This window comes from Giraffa tippelskirchi, chromosome 6 (assembly GCF_054371585.1).
Source record: "Giraffa tippelskirchi isolate mGirTip1 chromosome 6, T2T-mGirTip1v1.2.pri, whole genome shotgun sequence".
NCBI lineage: Eukaryota > Metazoa > Chordata > Mammalia > Artiodactyla > Giraffidae > Giraffa > Giraffa tippelskirchi.
The window spans coordinates 19,079,203-19,095,431 of record NC_137280.1 but is presented as its reverse complement, the minus strand read 5'-3'; the positions used below and the strand labels follow the sequence as shown (position 1 = coordinate 19,095,431).

The window sequence follows — 16,229 nt, the reverse complement described above, 5'->3', positions numbered from 1 at the left end:
GACCCCACTCAGGGTTTCATTGTGAAATCTCTTCATTAGGTAACTGGGGTCTTTGGCATGGACCTTAATTTTTAAGTGATTGGTTCCTTGAGTATCTCAGGAAATTTGTACTAGTGCCCTAGTCCTTTCTACTCCTTTTGTTTAGATAGACTTCTTCTGAGAGCCAGGTCACATCTCAGCATCTACTTCTTGGTAATCCTTTATTAAGTGTCTGATGACATGTCAAAGTTCTGTTTGGAATATTAGATTCCTGGGCGATCTCCCAGTTACCTTGCCTCCCCAGCTCATATTCATGCAGGCAAGCAAAGGTGATGTCCTGAATTTCTGCTCTGATTACAATTATATGGCTTCATATCTCACAATTATCCAAGGCCAGTATGATATGGCTACTATGGTGGTGGTTTAGTCGCTAGGTCATGTTCAACACTTGTGACACCATAGACTATAGCCTGCCAGGCTCCTCCATCCATGGGATTTTTCCAGGCAAGAATACTGGAGTGGGTTGCCATTTCCTTCTCCAGGGGATATTCCCAACCCAGGGGTTGAACCTGGGTCTCCTGCAGTGCAGGCAGGTTCTTTACCAACTGAGCTACCAAGGTAACCTTGAAAGTGAAAATAAAAGTCACTCAGTTGTGTCCAACTCTTTGAGACTCCATGGATTGTGCCTGCCAGACTCCTCTGTCCATGGAATTCTCCAGGCCAGAATACTGGAGTGGGTAGCTGTTCCCTTCTCCAGGGGATCTTCCCAACCCAGGGATTGAATCCAGGTCTCCCCCATTACAGGCAGAATCTTTACCAGCTGAGCCACCAGTGAGGCCCAAGAATACTGTAGTCCCTAGCCTATCCCTTCTCCAGGGGATCTTCCCAACCCAGGAATCGAACTGGGGTCTCCTACATTGCAGGCAGATTCTTTACCAGGTGAGCTAAACTTAGTGGCATTGTAACCACTATAAGAAACAAATTCATTGACAGATATACATGTTCTGCATGGTGAAAGACTTGCTGGAGCACTGTATTCTCTTCTAGACAACATATTGGGTTGACCAAAAGGTTTGTTCAGTTTTTCCTAAGATGTTACATAAAAACGCAAACTAACTCTTGGACCAATCCAGTATTTTTAGAGGAATATTGGCAAATACAGCACAGGAATGTTTATATATAGTGTGAGCATGATTGTAAGGGGATTTAGAAACCACCTCAAAGAAGGAACAGTTGAAAATCAGAGCATTGTGGCTAAGAGCAGACAAGGTGCAAAAATACGAAGGGCTGTCACAGAAGGGAGAGAAGAGCCTTGGTCTATTCTACTAAGAAGGTGGTGTAAACTTCCTTGAGAGTAAGTTCCAGGAAATGCTAAGAGTGGAAGTGATCACTGAGGACGATGCTTGCATTGCAAGAGACATCAGGGTGTCCTGGCTGTGAGTAGGCAGGAGCAGAGGTGCTGTTAGAAGGTGCAGTGGTACCTCTGTGCTACCTTCTTTTTGGGGTTGGTTCCCATAGGGCAATTGCAGTTGATATGGAAGACCAAGACTCAGTCAGTCAGTCAGTTCAGTCACTCAGTCGTGTCTGACTCTTTGCGACCCCATGAATCGCAGCACACCAGGCCTCCCTGTCCATCACCAACTCCGGGAGTTTACCCAAACTCATGTCCATCGAGTCGGTGATGCCATCCAGACATCTCATCCTCTGTTGTCCCCTTCTCCTCCTGCCCCCAATCCTTCCCAGCATCAGGGTCTTTTTCAATGAGTCAACTCTTCGCATGAGGTGGCCAAAGTATTGGAGACCAAGACTACATTCCAGAAATAGAAATTCCCCTGCCCCCAACCTCTCCACTGAATTAGGCTTTCAGAACTGTCTAACTGGAGACCTAGCCCTTACTTCTTGTCTGCTATTTCCTTAACGTTCCCACTCTATTTCTAAAGTACATGACTTTATTAGACTGTGTTTTTAAACTTGCCTATATTTTAAAAGCTGGTCCCTTCCAGTTCAAGGACAGATAGACTTTGGATTTCAGGACACATGCTGGGCAATGAGGATGTATCATCTGAATAACCAAATATAGATTAGCATTCTTCCAGAGGCAATGTGGAATGACCCTGTTATGTGTTCCCTTTAAAGGGTAACAACATGCTTTCTGGACTCCTCCCTGAAGAACTTCCTCCCAGTCTCATTGGCCAGGATTTTCTCATGTGCATGTTATCTAAAACAAATCTCTTTGGCAAGAGACATTAACTCCTTGGGGCTAGGAAGAGACTGTGCCTCCCCTAAAGAATATGGCTTCTTGGAGGACAGGGAACAACATTTGGATTCTATTAGTAGGGAAGAAGGGTGAGTGGCAGGCATAGTTGGTTGACTGTTGGGTAGACCTGAGAGTATCTGCCACAAAATAAGATAAAATAAAATCCTCACAGTTACTATTTCCCCCTTCCTGTCAACCTTAGGAAAGTCCTTGGTTTATTTATCCAACCTACTATCAGTCATTTCATTTCTGGATGTCTTTTGGAAATAGGAGATGCATTACAGGTTTTTTTGCTTGTTTGTTTTTATCTTTTTTGTCTTTTTTGTCACTGCATAGCATGTGGGATCTTAGTTCCCTGGCCAGGGATCAAATTTGTGCCCCTTGCAGTGAAAGTGCATAGTCTTAGGACAAAACACCAGAGGAAGTAAACCCTTAAGTTCAAAGGATGTATCACCAAGTTCCATTCATAGATATTAATACGTGGTACCTACTCTTTTCTTGAACTGGTAATTTTTCTAGTATACAAAGGCTAATCAGAAAACCAGCTCAATTTTTAGGGAAATAACACCATCTCAGTGTGGTTGCAATGGAATGTTCCTAAGAAGATCCATTTTTATGAGTGTTTTACGCAAAGTCCAATAAGCTTGCTCTGCTTACTCAATGTCTTGTCTATAATATCTGCTTTCCACCTCCGCAGCAATTCTAATCTCAGTGGAATGTGCCTTTTCTTCCTGGGGTGAGCCTTGGCTGGGGGCGTGGGGGCACTTTCCAAAGAGCCTGTGTAAGTCTGGGCAATGTCACCAACGAGTGAGAGTTTTTTGGTCAATTCTTCTTCCACAGGGATTTTGCTGTCTCTTGATAAAGCCTCAGATGAAACTTAGGCCCTTTCCTGATGCTTGTATTCTTTCTTTGGCTCATTCCAGTCTCCACGTTCCTGAAGGGCTGGTCCATTGGTAGAAACTCAGTTATGAGGCATTGGTTTCCAAATTGCTATCAAAGATGGTCCTCATGCTTCTGCTATAATAATTATCATTGTACTGTGGCTCACTGGTTGATTGTTTCCACACTAGTCTTTTTTTTCCCCCACTGATGATGTGGTCTTTATTTCCAAACCCAAGAAGAAACTATGAATCCTTATGATGTTTTTTCCACTTTATAGAATTTCTCTACCAATTTATCTGTCTGAAAGAGGTATCAGATGATTGCTCCATTCCTTCTTCTATTCTGTTTTCTTGTAGTTCAGTATACCAGTAAAAATGATATGCATGTGCAGTTTATAAGTTTATAGAGTAATAGTTCTCAGTAAAATACCTTCCCAATTGATCATCACCTTTCATAAAATATATTTTGAATGTATGTAGATAGAAAATTTTATTTTTAATTAGATCAAAAATTCCATAGTAAGTACTTAGAGGGGATAACACACATTTGGCAATTAATCTTTTATACCCTTCAGCGTTGTCTAGTTATTTTAGTTTCCATATTTTTGGTTTCCCTAAAGATTGCCAAGATGGCAAGGATTGTATCTGACATGTATTTGTATCTTCCACAGTACTTAAAACAATGTGTGGGGGCACATAGTAGATGTTAAATAATGTGTATTATATTTGTCTGAAATTCTAACTTTGCCTTCCTATGAGTTGCAGGGTAAGCAAAATAAATGGATGAGGATCAGTTTGTTTTGAAATCTGTCACCAAAGTAACGTTTAAAATTTGGCCCAACAATGAGAAAACAAATATCCCAATTTTAAATTGGGCAAAATATTTTAAATGGGCAAAAGATCCTCACCGAAGATGTATAGATAACAAATAAGTATATGAAAAGATGCTCACATCATATGTCATCAGAGAACTGCAGATTAAAACAACAGTAAGCAACCACTACATACTTATTACAGTGGTCAAAATCCAGAATGCTGACAACACCAGTTGTTGATGAGGATGTGGAGCCTTAGGACTCTCATGCGTTACTGATGGAAATGAGAAATAGTTGAGTCACTTTGGAAGATAATGTGTTTTTTTCTTAGAAAACTAAACAGAGTCTTAGCATATGATCAAGCAACCATGCTCCTTGGTATTTATACAAATTTAAATGAGTTGAAGTTTGATGTCCGCACAAAATCCTGCACATCGATACTTATAGCAGATTTATTCATAGTTTCCAAAACTTGGAAGCACCCATGATGCTCTTCAGTGGGTGATTCCAAGTAAATGACATTCCACAAAAGGCAAAATTATGGAAACAGTAAAAAGATCCGTGGTTTCCAGGAATGGTAGGGGTAGAGGAGGAGGGAAAGGTGAATAGGCCAAGCACAGATGATTGAGCAGGGGCAGTGAAACTATTCTGTATAATACTAAAATGGTGGATACATGACATTATTTGTTAAAACCCATAAAATGTACAACACCAAGAGTGAACCCTAAATTGAAGTATGGGTTTTGAGTGACAATGGTCCAATCATGTAGGTTCGCTAGTTGTGACAAATGTACCATTCTGGCGAGTGACGGTGACGATGGGAAAACCTATGCACATGTAGGGCAGGTGGTATACAAGAAACCTCAGTACTTTCTGTTCAACTTTGCTGTGAACTTAAAACTGCTCTTTAAAAAGTCTGTTTTTTTTTTAATTGGGTATGATTGGGTAAACTAGTACAGTGTTGATAAAGGTCCCCATGAAATTATGGCTCTAGGTCATTGTTTGAACAAAGGCTTCCTAGACTTGCCATTTCCTCCACTGCAAAAATCACTTTGGCTATAGCAATAGGCAAAGCATGGAGTGACACTTCTCTAAGAAGGTAGACAAGAGCACAGGACCGTAGGGCAGAGCCAAAAGCTTTAAATCTCTCATCTAAAGGCTCTGTATCTATTTTGTTTATTCTCACCAGACCTCAGACTAGGATAAGCTTTCAGCTTATCACTAATTATTCTGCTCTGCCATCATTCCACCATGTTTATAGCAGAATTTCCCAGGATTTCATACTGAAGGTTGAAGTCCCTGCAGACATAAACCACATTCCCCCAGCCAGCTGGTTACTGCTGCCTTCCCTGCTGACTCCTGACCGTCACTGATGCCCAGATGTGCTCACTCCACATAAACCCCACCATGTCCTCTTACTTTGCAACTCATTCTGCAGTATAAGCAAACTCAAACTGAGTCTTACTGGGTGGAATGACATAACTCCAGTGGAGATCATCACAGGTCTGATATATATATTCTTATAATATTTCAATAAACATTTATTGAACATCTTTCGTGTGACAAACACTCTATGTTGGGGGCTATTTATCACTCCCAAGGAGTTGACTCTTACATCAGTTAAGATACTTTTAGCAGCAAGTAATAGAAAATTGTGTGGCTTAATAAGGAAATTTCTTTTGCAAGGGCTGTTTCATGTGACTCAACCACATCATCAAGGGTTCAGGTTTTTTCCATCTTTCTGTTCTGCTACTCTTAGGGTTTTGGCTTTGTTCTCATGTCATTACTCACCACGGGGAGACAGCTGGTCCGAGCGTCCCTGCTGGATGCAACGATATCAAGAGGAAGAAAAGGACATTCTCTTGTGATATCCCCCTTTTAGGAGAAAGAGAATCTTTTCCAGTAAGTTCCAGCCCTTTTACATCTCATTGGCCAGAAGAGGGGGGTGGTTACATACTCAACCCTAAAATAATCTTTAACAAGGGGAAGTTGACAACCGCAGACTTCAGCAAATCAAGAAGAATCTCCGAGTAGAATAGAATCGCTATGTGAGTAAGGAGGGGTAGTTGGTAATGAAAATGGGTGGAGGAATGAATGCTGAGATGGTGGCCAACAGCTTCTGGTTGAAGATGCAGGTATGTATGTGGTTGTGATTGTGATTTAGTTGCTAAGTCATGTCCAACTCTTTGTGACCTGACGGACTGTAGCCCACCCGGCTCCTTTGTCCATGGGATTTCCCAGGCAAGAATACTGGAGTGGGTTGCCATTCTCTTCTCCAGGGGATCTTCCTGACCCAGGGATTGAATCCAGGTCTCCTGCATTGCAGGCGGATTCTTTACCATCTAAGCCACCAGGGAAGCCTACAGCTATGTGAAACAGGATGTTAAAGATGACTCTTCCGTTTTCCTCAGAACTTTGGATAAAGCCTGAGTAGAGGGCACACCCCCACATGTCTACAGGGAGATGCTAGAAATGCCTGTAGCACAACACTTGACTCCTTAGCAGGCCTAGCCTCATACTCACCCCCTTCAGACAGTGTGCTGTTTGTGTACTCATGGCTCTGGCTGCCTTTGCTGAGCATATTTTTGAGATCCACCTATGATTAGAAAATCAGCAGTTTGCTTCTTCTTATCATTGAGCAAAATTGCATGGTTTATTTATCCATTTATCAGAGATTACTCCCCATCAACATTTGTAGTTTAGGCTGAGTGAGTATGGGGCTTCCCTGGTGGCTCAGGTGTAAAGAATCTGCCAGCAATGCAGGAGACCTGGGTTTGATCCCTGGGTCAGGAAGATCCCCTGGAGAAGGAAATGGCAACCCACTCCAGTATTCTTGTCTGGAGAATCCTAGGGACAGAGGAGCCAGGTGGGCTACAGTCCATAGGGTCGCAGAGTCAGAGACGACTTAGTGACTAAACAACAATAATGAGTGAGTGTGTTAGCTCCTTTCCAGAGAGCAGGATTTGGCCCTAGAGGCTGGAATGCTGGGGTGTTCCCACTGCAGAAGGATGACCCTCAAGGCCAGGAATGTGCTGAGAGCAGATGACAGTGTGCCAGCAGACAAGTGTGCCAGTGAGCTGCCTCCACCAGTGAAGGGGGCCCAGACGCACACCCTGGGGGACTCCTGGGGATTCCCTAACACGGTGAGAAAGTAAAAGATTTCCCTCTCCTTATAATTTGTCACCAAGGCTCCTTTTGTTCTGAGGTTTTTGGACTTTGCGTGAGGAGCAAGAATCCGTTTTACCATGGGCTGCTGCAAAGAATTTTTTCCCCTCTTGCCTGACAGAATCCTGGGAAACAGAAGGCAGAGGGAGACAGGGAGGCTCCCCTCCAGGGTCAGCCCAACAGGGTGCATTACTAGCAAACTCTTGGCCTTGAAGTTAGGAGTCAAATCCAGTGTATCTATTTCAATTCCAATTTTCTACTGGCGTTACAGTAATTCTAGACCTCAGCACAAGCCGAACTATGAGCTAAACATTTAATTCCTCAATATATTTAACTCATGTGGTTATGAGTCATGGTTAATACATTCAACAGATACTCTAGTCTCCAAGCTGAATATCCAAAGTCAGGGCTTTAATTGTTTTTCTTAGTGATTTGCTCATGTCTGCATACCAGCCATCAGGCTTGGCTGACCAAAGCCATCTTGAAATATTTAACCTTGAATTCAGTATAGGACTAAAACATGTCAATTATTTCTAATAATCTCTATCCAGAGACACGGATCACTCATCAAGTCAAGTTCTAAAACAAGTTACAATAGGAAGTAAAACCAACTGTATATTTTATACATTAATATTATACATGGAATGCATGAAAATTTAACACTATTGGGAATTTTTATGCATATAGAAACAAGCATATTGTGTCTTTTACAAAATCAGAAAAAATAAATATATATATGGTGAGTAGTAATTTGGAAAGTGCTAGAATAATATTGGAGATAATGAAATTCATAAAGCTGCTTATTTTTGTATTCATGTATATCTTAAAATGCAATATACCTTTATTTACCTGAAATGCCAAAGTAGTTAAACAGGTAATAGAAGTTAGCAAAACTGGCTATTGTTTCTTACCAACTGGAGCGCCCTCTCACCAATTTTGCAGGTGGGTAGGAGATAGCATATGCTTATTTTGAAATCAGACAATACACTGTCTGAAGCAGAAAGTCAAAGTTTCCCTGTTATTAACCCTCACCAAAATCTCACTCCTTTAAAATAACTTTTTTTTCCCCCTGCAACCACAGGGCAACAGCTGCTGGTGTCTGGGTGGTGAGGGATGGTTTGCCATCCCATTTGCCTTGGAGAGCTCATCCTGGCTCTGGCCTGGTCCTTGCCCTGTGGTGGGTAGCTTGGGTAGATACAGGGTGGGGGCCACATGTGTGGGATGGACAGAGGAACAGTGGTGACCTCAAGATGCTCAGTCTAGGTGTGGTACGGAGAACAGGGTTGCTCCCCAGTGGAGGGAGGAGTCAGGGAGCCAAAGGTGGGGCATTTCGCTGGGGCCGCCCTACCAGCCAGCACCTCTCTGGAGACTTGAACCTTCAGCCCTGGTGCCGCTGGGAGCCACTAAGTGTGGAAACTTTTGTGACCTCGCTGAGTCGTCAGAGACACCTCCTTCCTTCAGGGGTGTCCACCTGCTTCCCTAGTTCTATTAGTCGTTAAACACACATGACAGATGTGAATATAAACTAAATAGAATAATTGTATACACATATGATATTGTGACCTTTACTAAGAAGTGTATATTTGGTCTTTGTCCCCATTTCTGGCCCAGAAACCCTAAAGCCTTAGGATTCTCCAAGTGATAAGAGCAATAAAGTTGTCTTAATATTCATAACAAACTCCTTTCAACAACATCTGAGTTTACACTAACGAGGGGACTTTTAGAAAGTACCTAAGGGTAGGGGCTGGTTGCCAAGGGAACCAACCACAAGATTAGCAGGTTGGAAGTTTTAGTCCCATCCCCTGGCCTCCGTTGGAGGAGGGGTGGCTGGAGGTTGAATCAAACACCAATGGCCAGTGATTTAATCAGTTCTGACTACATAATAAAGCCTTCATAAAATCACAAAAGGATGGGATTTGGAGAACTTATGGGTTGGCAAACACAGGCAGATGCTGGAGAAGTGGTTGCTCAGAGTTTGTTTGGAAGCCTCACTACCCTTCCCACATACCTCACTCTATATATTGTATTGCTTCATGTGGCTGCTCATCTGAATCCCCTATGATAATATAAATTACTATATTAATATTATTGCTGTTTAGTCGCTAACTCATGTCCAACTCTTTTGCGACCCCATGGACTGTAGCCTGCCAGGCTCCTCTGTCCATGGGATTTCCCAGGCAAGAATACTGGAGTGGGTTGCCGTTTCCTTCTCCAGAGGACATTGTAAATGTAAGTAAACATTTATTGGAGTTCTTGAGCCACTTCAGCAAATCACTTGAACCCGAGAAGGGATCAGGGGAACCTCCAATCTACAGCTGGTGCGTCAGAAGCTTGGGTGACCACCTGGATTTCTACTAGCAACTGAAGGCGGGAGGCAGTCATCTGGGACTGAACCCCTAACCTGTTTCCACCTCCTAAGAGATGGTGTCAGAATTAAATTAGTTGCTTAGTGGTGTTGAAAATACATACACATATTTCCTATAATCTGTTTTCTTCACCTGTGATATTTCCTGGACTTCTTTTCCTATGAATATTTAGAGTTCCTCCATGTTCTTTATAATATTTTCACATGTTCCATTGAATGGAATGAATTATATAACCAGTTTCATATTTGTAGACACTTAAGTGTCTGTGATAAGTGAAGTGCAAGTGAAAGTCGCCCAGTCGTGTCCAACTCTTTGTGACCCCAAGGACTATATAGTCCATGGAATTCTCCAGGCCAGAATACTGGAGTGGGTAGCCTTTCCCTTCTCCAGGGGATCTTCCCAACCCAGGGATCGAATCCAGATCTCCCGCATTGCAGGCGGATTCTTTACCAGCTGAGCCACAAGGCAAGCCCAGGAATATTGGAGTAGGTAGCTTATCCCTTCTCCAGCGGATCTTCCCGACCCAGGAATTGAACCGGAGTCTTCTGCATTGCAGGTGATTCTTTACCAACTGAACTATGAGGGAGGCCTTTTGTTATAAAAGATGCTTCAGTTAACACAATTGGCTAATATTCTAGTATAAAGCTTATCCCTGTCTGAATTTACCTTGTTTGTTTATTCGGTTAGTTGCGTGTAGTCTACACCCCCTGGGATATGAAGCAGGGGCTTGTCTCGTTTCTCATTATATCACTAGCACCCAGGACAGTGAATGTTATCTATTGTTACTACTAGGAGCTCTTGGACATTTCTAGATCCCTTCCATGAGGCAACAGAGCCTAGGGGAATGTGGGAGAGGTGGCCGTCTCTGGCCCTCTCCCTGTCTCTTTCCCTCGCTTGGCCGCTTAGAACACTTTTCTGCCTCAGGAGCCTGGGGTGACTGCATGTCTCTGTGTTGTTGTTCAGTCGCTAAATCACATCTGACTCTGCGACCCCATGGACTGCAGCATGCCAGGCTCTAAGGGGTGGGTGAATACACGGGGCAGAGTCGCTAGAGAAAAGCAGGGGTCTGCCTTCATCAGAAAGTCACATACACCCCAGATTCACCCGGACTTTCAGATCCCAGACTCTGGCTTTCACTATTGACCCACTTCTCAACCTGAAATTCATGAACACAGAAACAAACAGCACTCGAGGCGACGGTGTCTGTGTATGGGGGTGAGGGGTGGAGGGGAGGTGCAGAGAAAGGATTTGCCATTATGGTCGCTCAGCTGAATCCAGCCTATGGCACCCTCTCCTCCTCTGCTCATGTCCCCATATCACATCCTGGGTGGCTGGTCCTTGGACATCCTCCGTCTCCCAGTGCTGGGTCAAGTTAGCAGGCCTAAGCTTTATTTGTGGGGATGCAAGCAGGGTCTGGAGAAGGGACTGAACCATGGATGCTCTCAAAGCCCATGTACTGATTGCCAGCCAAAGAGAAGACTGTTTCGGGGACACAGAGAAGCACAGGACGGAGCAAGCAAACGGAGTCTCAACCAGATGAGCTGGTGGCCTTTCCAGGTCTCGTTGGTGTGGGCTGCCCCTCCCCTGCCCACAGGCATGCACATCAGTAACACGAAGACCCTTGCAGCCAGATGTGGCTGGACCCACTGTGTCACCGTTAGCTAGACACGTGATTGGTAGATCTTCTATTAAAAAATCAATGCTTATAACATGTGATCTATTAATGGGTATTCCTTGTACAAATGTAAACATTACATGCGTGCTAAGTCAGTTCAGTCACATCCTTGTGATCCTATGGACCATAGCCCCCAGGCTCCTCTGTCCATGAGATTCTCCAGGCAGCAATACTGGGGTGGATTGCCATTGCCTTCTCCAGGCGATCTTTCCGACCAAGGGATCGAACCCAGGTCTCTTATGTCGCCTGCATTGGCAAGTGGGTTCTTTTTACCACTAGCACCACCTGGGAAGTCCTGAAACATTACTGCTACTGCCACTGCTACTGCTAAGTCACCTCAGTCGTGTCTGACTCTGTGCGAGCCCATAGATGGCAGCCCACCAGGCTCCGCTGTCCCTGGGATTCTCCAGGCAAGAATACTGGAGTGGGTTGCCATTTCCTTCTCCAGTGCATGAATGGGAAAAGTGAAAGTGAAGTCGCTCAGTCATGTCCGACTCTTAGCAACCCCATGGACTGTAGCCTACCAGGCTCCTCCGTCCATGGGATTTTCCAGGCAAGAGTACTGGAGTGGGGTGCCATTGCCTTCTCCGGAAACATTACAGATCAGGTTAAAGTCTGCTTTGATCATCACCTATGATGCTGATCCTCTCCACAGAGAAAACCCATGTTATCACATTTTCCAGAGTCCCTGATTATGTAACTGTAGAAAACATACAGCATCATTCTGTGACGTGAGGGTTGTTCACATACATGGTATCCTTATGCATTTAGATACATGTCAGTATAACAAGAGGAAACATATAGACTGTCCTTTGGGGTGGCAGTTGTTTACATACATGGTGATATTCTGGAAGTATAGTTTTGCCACTTGCTTTTGTGTGCTGAGCAATATATTGGAAGACTTCCATGTCAGTGTATTTAGATTTCATGCCTTGGAACTAACTAACTGCTAATTCTTTAAATGTTCTTACCTCTTGTCTGTGCAGAATCAACCTCTTCCTCCAGGCTGTACACTTGCTGAATCAGAGGACAGGAGCTTGCTTCATCTTCAGTCTCTTCAGGGTGTCCAGGCTAGCCAGGCAAGAGTACTGGAGTGGGGTGCCAGCTGTTGGGAGCAAAAGCAGAGGACTGCACTGTGATCTCTCCACACAGCACCACCCAGACCACCTAAGCCACTCCTCCAGGCCAACCCACCAATCCGCCCCCACTCTCACCCCACTCAGGGAGCAAGCAGGAGTACCTGCTGCTTGTTTTCCCCTCGCTGGTGCTGCAGGGTGTGTCTTGATAAAGGCTTGTCTGAACTTCTCCTCTGGCCTCTTAGCCGTTTCTATTAAGGACTCCGAGAACCCTGACTGGTAACTCCCCGGTTTGGGATGTGCTGCTCACACCTCTCCTGGTCTTGGCTTTCCTAAAGAAAACCTTTGGACTTTTCAGCATCTGCAAGGCCAGCCTGGAAAGCCCTACCTGGAGTCTCAGAACCAGTGACAAAGAGGCAGTGATGACTGTCAGTTGAGGAAACACAGTCCTCCTGTTTTGTTTTACTGTACTTTTTATTTGCTCACAGCCTGCCAACAAGGTCAGCTCTAGAAACACAGCATGTTATTCTTTTTCACTTGGACTCTGCACTAACAGAGGTGGCAGCTGAGAGGCTGAAAATGCCAGCAAGGGGTTTTGCCAGTGGTCAGCTTGGTTTACAGGTTCTGGAGCTTCCTGTTTTACGAAAACTTTCATTCGGGCACTGGACCAGCTCTTCAGAAAGACTGGAACCACCAGGGGAGCTAGTACTTTGTTGGTGACTTTTCCCAGATAAAGTCTGGAGTCTCTATATATTCAGATTCATACATTTCCTGACAGTGAAACTAATTCTATCCTAGAATAGGCCCCCAAGGAAATAATTCAACTTCATCCCCCTCACATCCTCCTTTTGTGGTGGAGAATTACAAAATGTATTCTTAGAACATTTTCCTAATTTTCCCTTTTTTTCTTCTTGGGATGGGAAATAAAAACCTCAGATTTGGCTGCTAAATGTATTCATCTAGCAGTTACTTTTTCTTTTATTTTCATTTCTAACTGGTGTTTACCAGTTCCAGTTCTGCCTTCTTTTTGTATCTTTTTTAAAAAGATATTTTTTATGTCTTTATTGAATTTGTCACAGTATTGTTTTCATTTTATGTTTTGGTTTTTTGGCCCAAGGCATATGGGATGTTAGTTCCCTGATCAGGGATAAAACCTGAACCCCTGCATTGGAAGGCGAAATCTTACCTAACTCCTGGACTGCCAGGGGAGTTCCTCTGCCTTCCTTTTCTTATCTTTCTTTCACATTGCTTCCGTTGGTTTCCGCTCCTCTGGTTATGTTCATGACAAACTTACTATGCCATTTTCATTACTGTTTAGTTCTGGGTCCCAGTGTCTTCTGAACTTTGGGATTAGCCCTTTAATCTTTTCAATTTATTTTAATTGGAGGATAATTGTTTTACAGCGTTATGTTGGTTTCTGCCAAACATCAGGATGAATCAGCCATAGGTATACACATGTTCTCTCCCTCTTGAACTTCCCTCCCACCTCCCACCCTATCATCCTCCACCCCCATGTTGTCACAGAGCACCAGATTTGAGCTCCCTGTGTCATACAACAAATTCCCACTGGCTAATTATTTTACATATGGTAGTATATATGTTTCAAAGCTACTCGTCCGTGTATCTTCTTTGGAGAAATGTCTAAGTCTTCTGCCCATTTTTTGATTGGGCTGTTTGTTTTCCTGATGCTGAGCTGTTTATTGTTGTTCTGTTTCTAACTCATGTCTGACTCTGCAACCCCATGGACTGCAGCACGCCAGACTCTCCTGTCCTTCACTATCTCCTGGAGTTTACTCAAACTCATGTCCATTGAATCAGTGATGTCATCCAACCATTGCATCCTCTGTCACCCCCTTCTCCTGCCCTCAATCTTTCCCAGTATCAGGGTCTTTCCCAGTGAGTCGGCTCATCACATCAGGTGGCCAAAGTATTGTAGTTTCAGCTTCAGCATCAGTTCTTGCTATGAATTTTCAGAGTTGATTTCCTTTAGGATTGACTGGTTTGATCTCCTTGCTTTGCAAGGGACTTTGAGGAATCTTTCCTTATATTAGCCCTTTAATCTTTTCTTCTCTCTGTGTTGATTCATTGCCATTGTGAGTTAATGAAAATGTGATTCTTCTGCACGTGGTAAGTCCCAGTGGTCACTGTTAAAACCTTTAGCATCTGGAATTTTAAGTCTTTGATGTGTGAGCAGTAAGGTATTAAAGATGATAATATTCAGGCAGAAAAGTAACAGCAGGGCTCCTGTGGTTATTAAAAAATTACATCTTTCATTTCCTGAGAGTACCCGTGTTTAACTGCCTTGGCAATGTTAAAACTTTCCAGCAGTACTGGTGGGAAACGCCCACCAGTGGTACACTTCTGAGAAGTAAAGAGGCATTAAAACTGTGATTTTGATGATGGGTGGCAATTACAAGCTGTTTTTGGTCTAGTTTTTCGAGGAAAGTCTAGGGAAGATTCTTTCAGAACCATGAATAGCCACTATGGATCCCAACGGGGTACTGTCTTTTTGTAAGATGGCGTTCCACCAGGTTCTGTTGAGGATTTGTGGCTGATATTCATAGTGATAAATGCTGCTTTATCACATCTTGACTGCAGTTGAACTTAACTGAGCATGGCTCATGCCAACTTCGTTATTGTAAATGTAAATATAGTATGTAATTTAGGTCAACTTTCTTGGTTAAAAAAGGTTATGTAAATTCTTATAAAAATTAACATCACTGGGACTGCCCTGGTGGTCCAATGGTTAAGACTTCGCCTTCCAAGGCAGGGTGTGCGGGTTTGATCCCTGGGTTGGGGAGCTAAGTTCCCACATGACTCATGACAAAAAATACCAAAACATAAAACAGAAGCAATATTGTAACAAATTCAATAAAGATTTTAAAAATTTATGTCACTGACTCTGAAATAGCAGGCTCTTTTTGCATCACAGATGCTGGTCCCATGAAAAAGAGAAACTGCTTTTTTCTTTTGAATTAAGAAGATGGTTTTAAAGTTTGTTATTAAAAATGAATACTTGAAAAAAATTCAAGCTTACTGATTACAAACATTATGCCCATGGTTGAGACATCATTTAGAACACAGGTGGATATAGAAAGTGTTTATGATCAATTATTCAAAGCATGAAAGGATACCTTATATTAGGAAAAGTGCTTCACAATTGTAGACTAAAACATTGCTGTTGAGTTGCTCATTGAGCCTGTTTCTTCACCCTCTCACATGCACACCTAGACCACATTTCTCGGCCTCCTTCGGAGTTAGGTATATGGATCTGTGCCTGAGTTCTGTCAAATGGAATGTAGCTGAAAGTGAAGCGAGCCAATTCCCTGCTCAAGTCATATTTTTCTGTGTTCAGGCGGTTGCTCTTTCTCTCTCTGCCTCCACCTGGTGGCTGGGTGCAGAGAATCCTGGAGGAGAATCTGAAGCCCTAACAGACAGCAGAGTCACCAGACAGAAGTGATGGGTGCTTGAGTACTCACTTGGCAGGCTACCTCAAGAACATTTGCATTTGTCATGTGAGTGGTAATGAAGTAATGAAGTCACTCAGTCTTGTCCAACTCTTTGCAACACCATGGACGGTAGTTTACCAGGCTCCTCCATCCATGGGATTTTCCAGGCAAGAACACTAGAGTGGGTTGCCATCTCCTTCTCCAGGGGATCTTCCCAACCCAGGTCTCCCGCATTGCAGGCAGACACTTTACCATCTGAGCCACCAGGGAAGTGTGGTAACAAATTTTAAAATGCTAAATTTAAAAGAAAAATCATTGGGGTATAGTTGATTTACAGTGTTGTGTTAGTTTCAGGTGTACAGCCAAGTGAATCATTTATACATATATCCACTCCCCACGGACAGAGGAGCCTACGGGGGCTACAGTCCATAGGGTCACAAAAAGATGGACATGACTGAAGTGACTCAGCACTCACTTTTTAGATTTTTTTTTCCCATATAGGCCATTACAGAGTAAGAGTTCCCTGTCCTGTAAGTAGGTCCTTATTTGTTACCTATTTTCTATGT

At 43.4% G+C, this 16,229-nt stretch overlaps 1 long non-coding RNA gene across 1 annotated transcript; it reads left to right on the top strand.

The window, feature by feature from the left end:
• Positions 1–286: 286 nt before the first annotated feature.
• On the top strand, positions 287–15,110 carry LOC145511067 (uncharacterized). The gene is made up of 5 exons (XR_014057477.1): positions 287–308; positions 784–918; positions 5,692–5,834; positions 9,241–9,326; positions 12,125–15,110. It is a non-coding gene; the product is annotated as an uncharacterized LOC145511067 (long non-coding RNA).
• Positions 15,111–16,229: the final 1,119 nt, after the last annotated feature.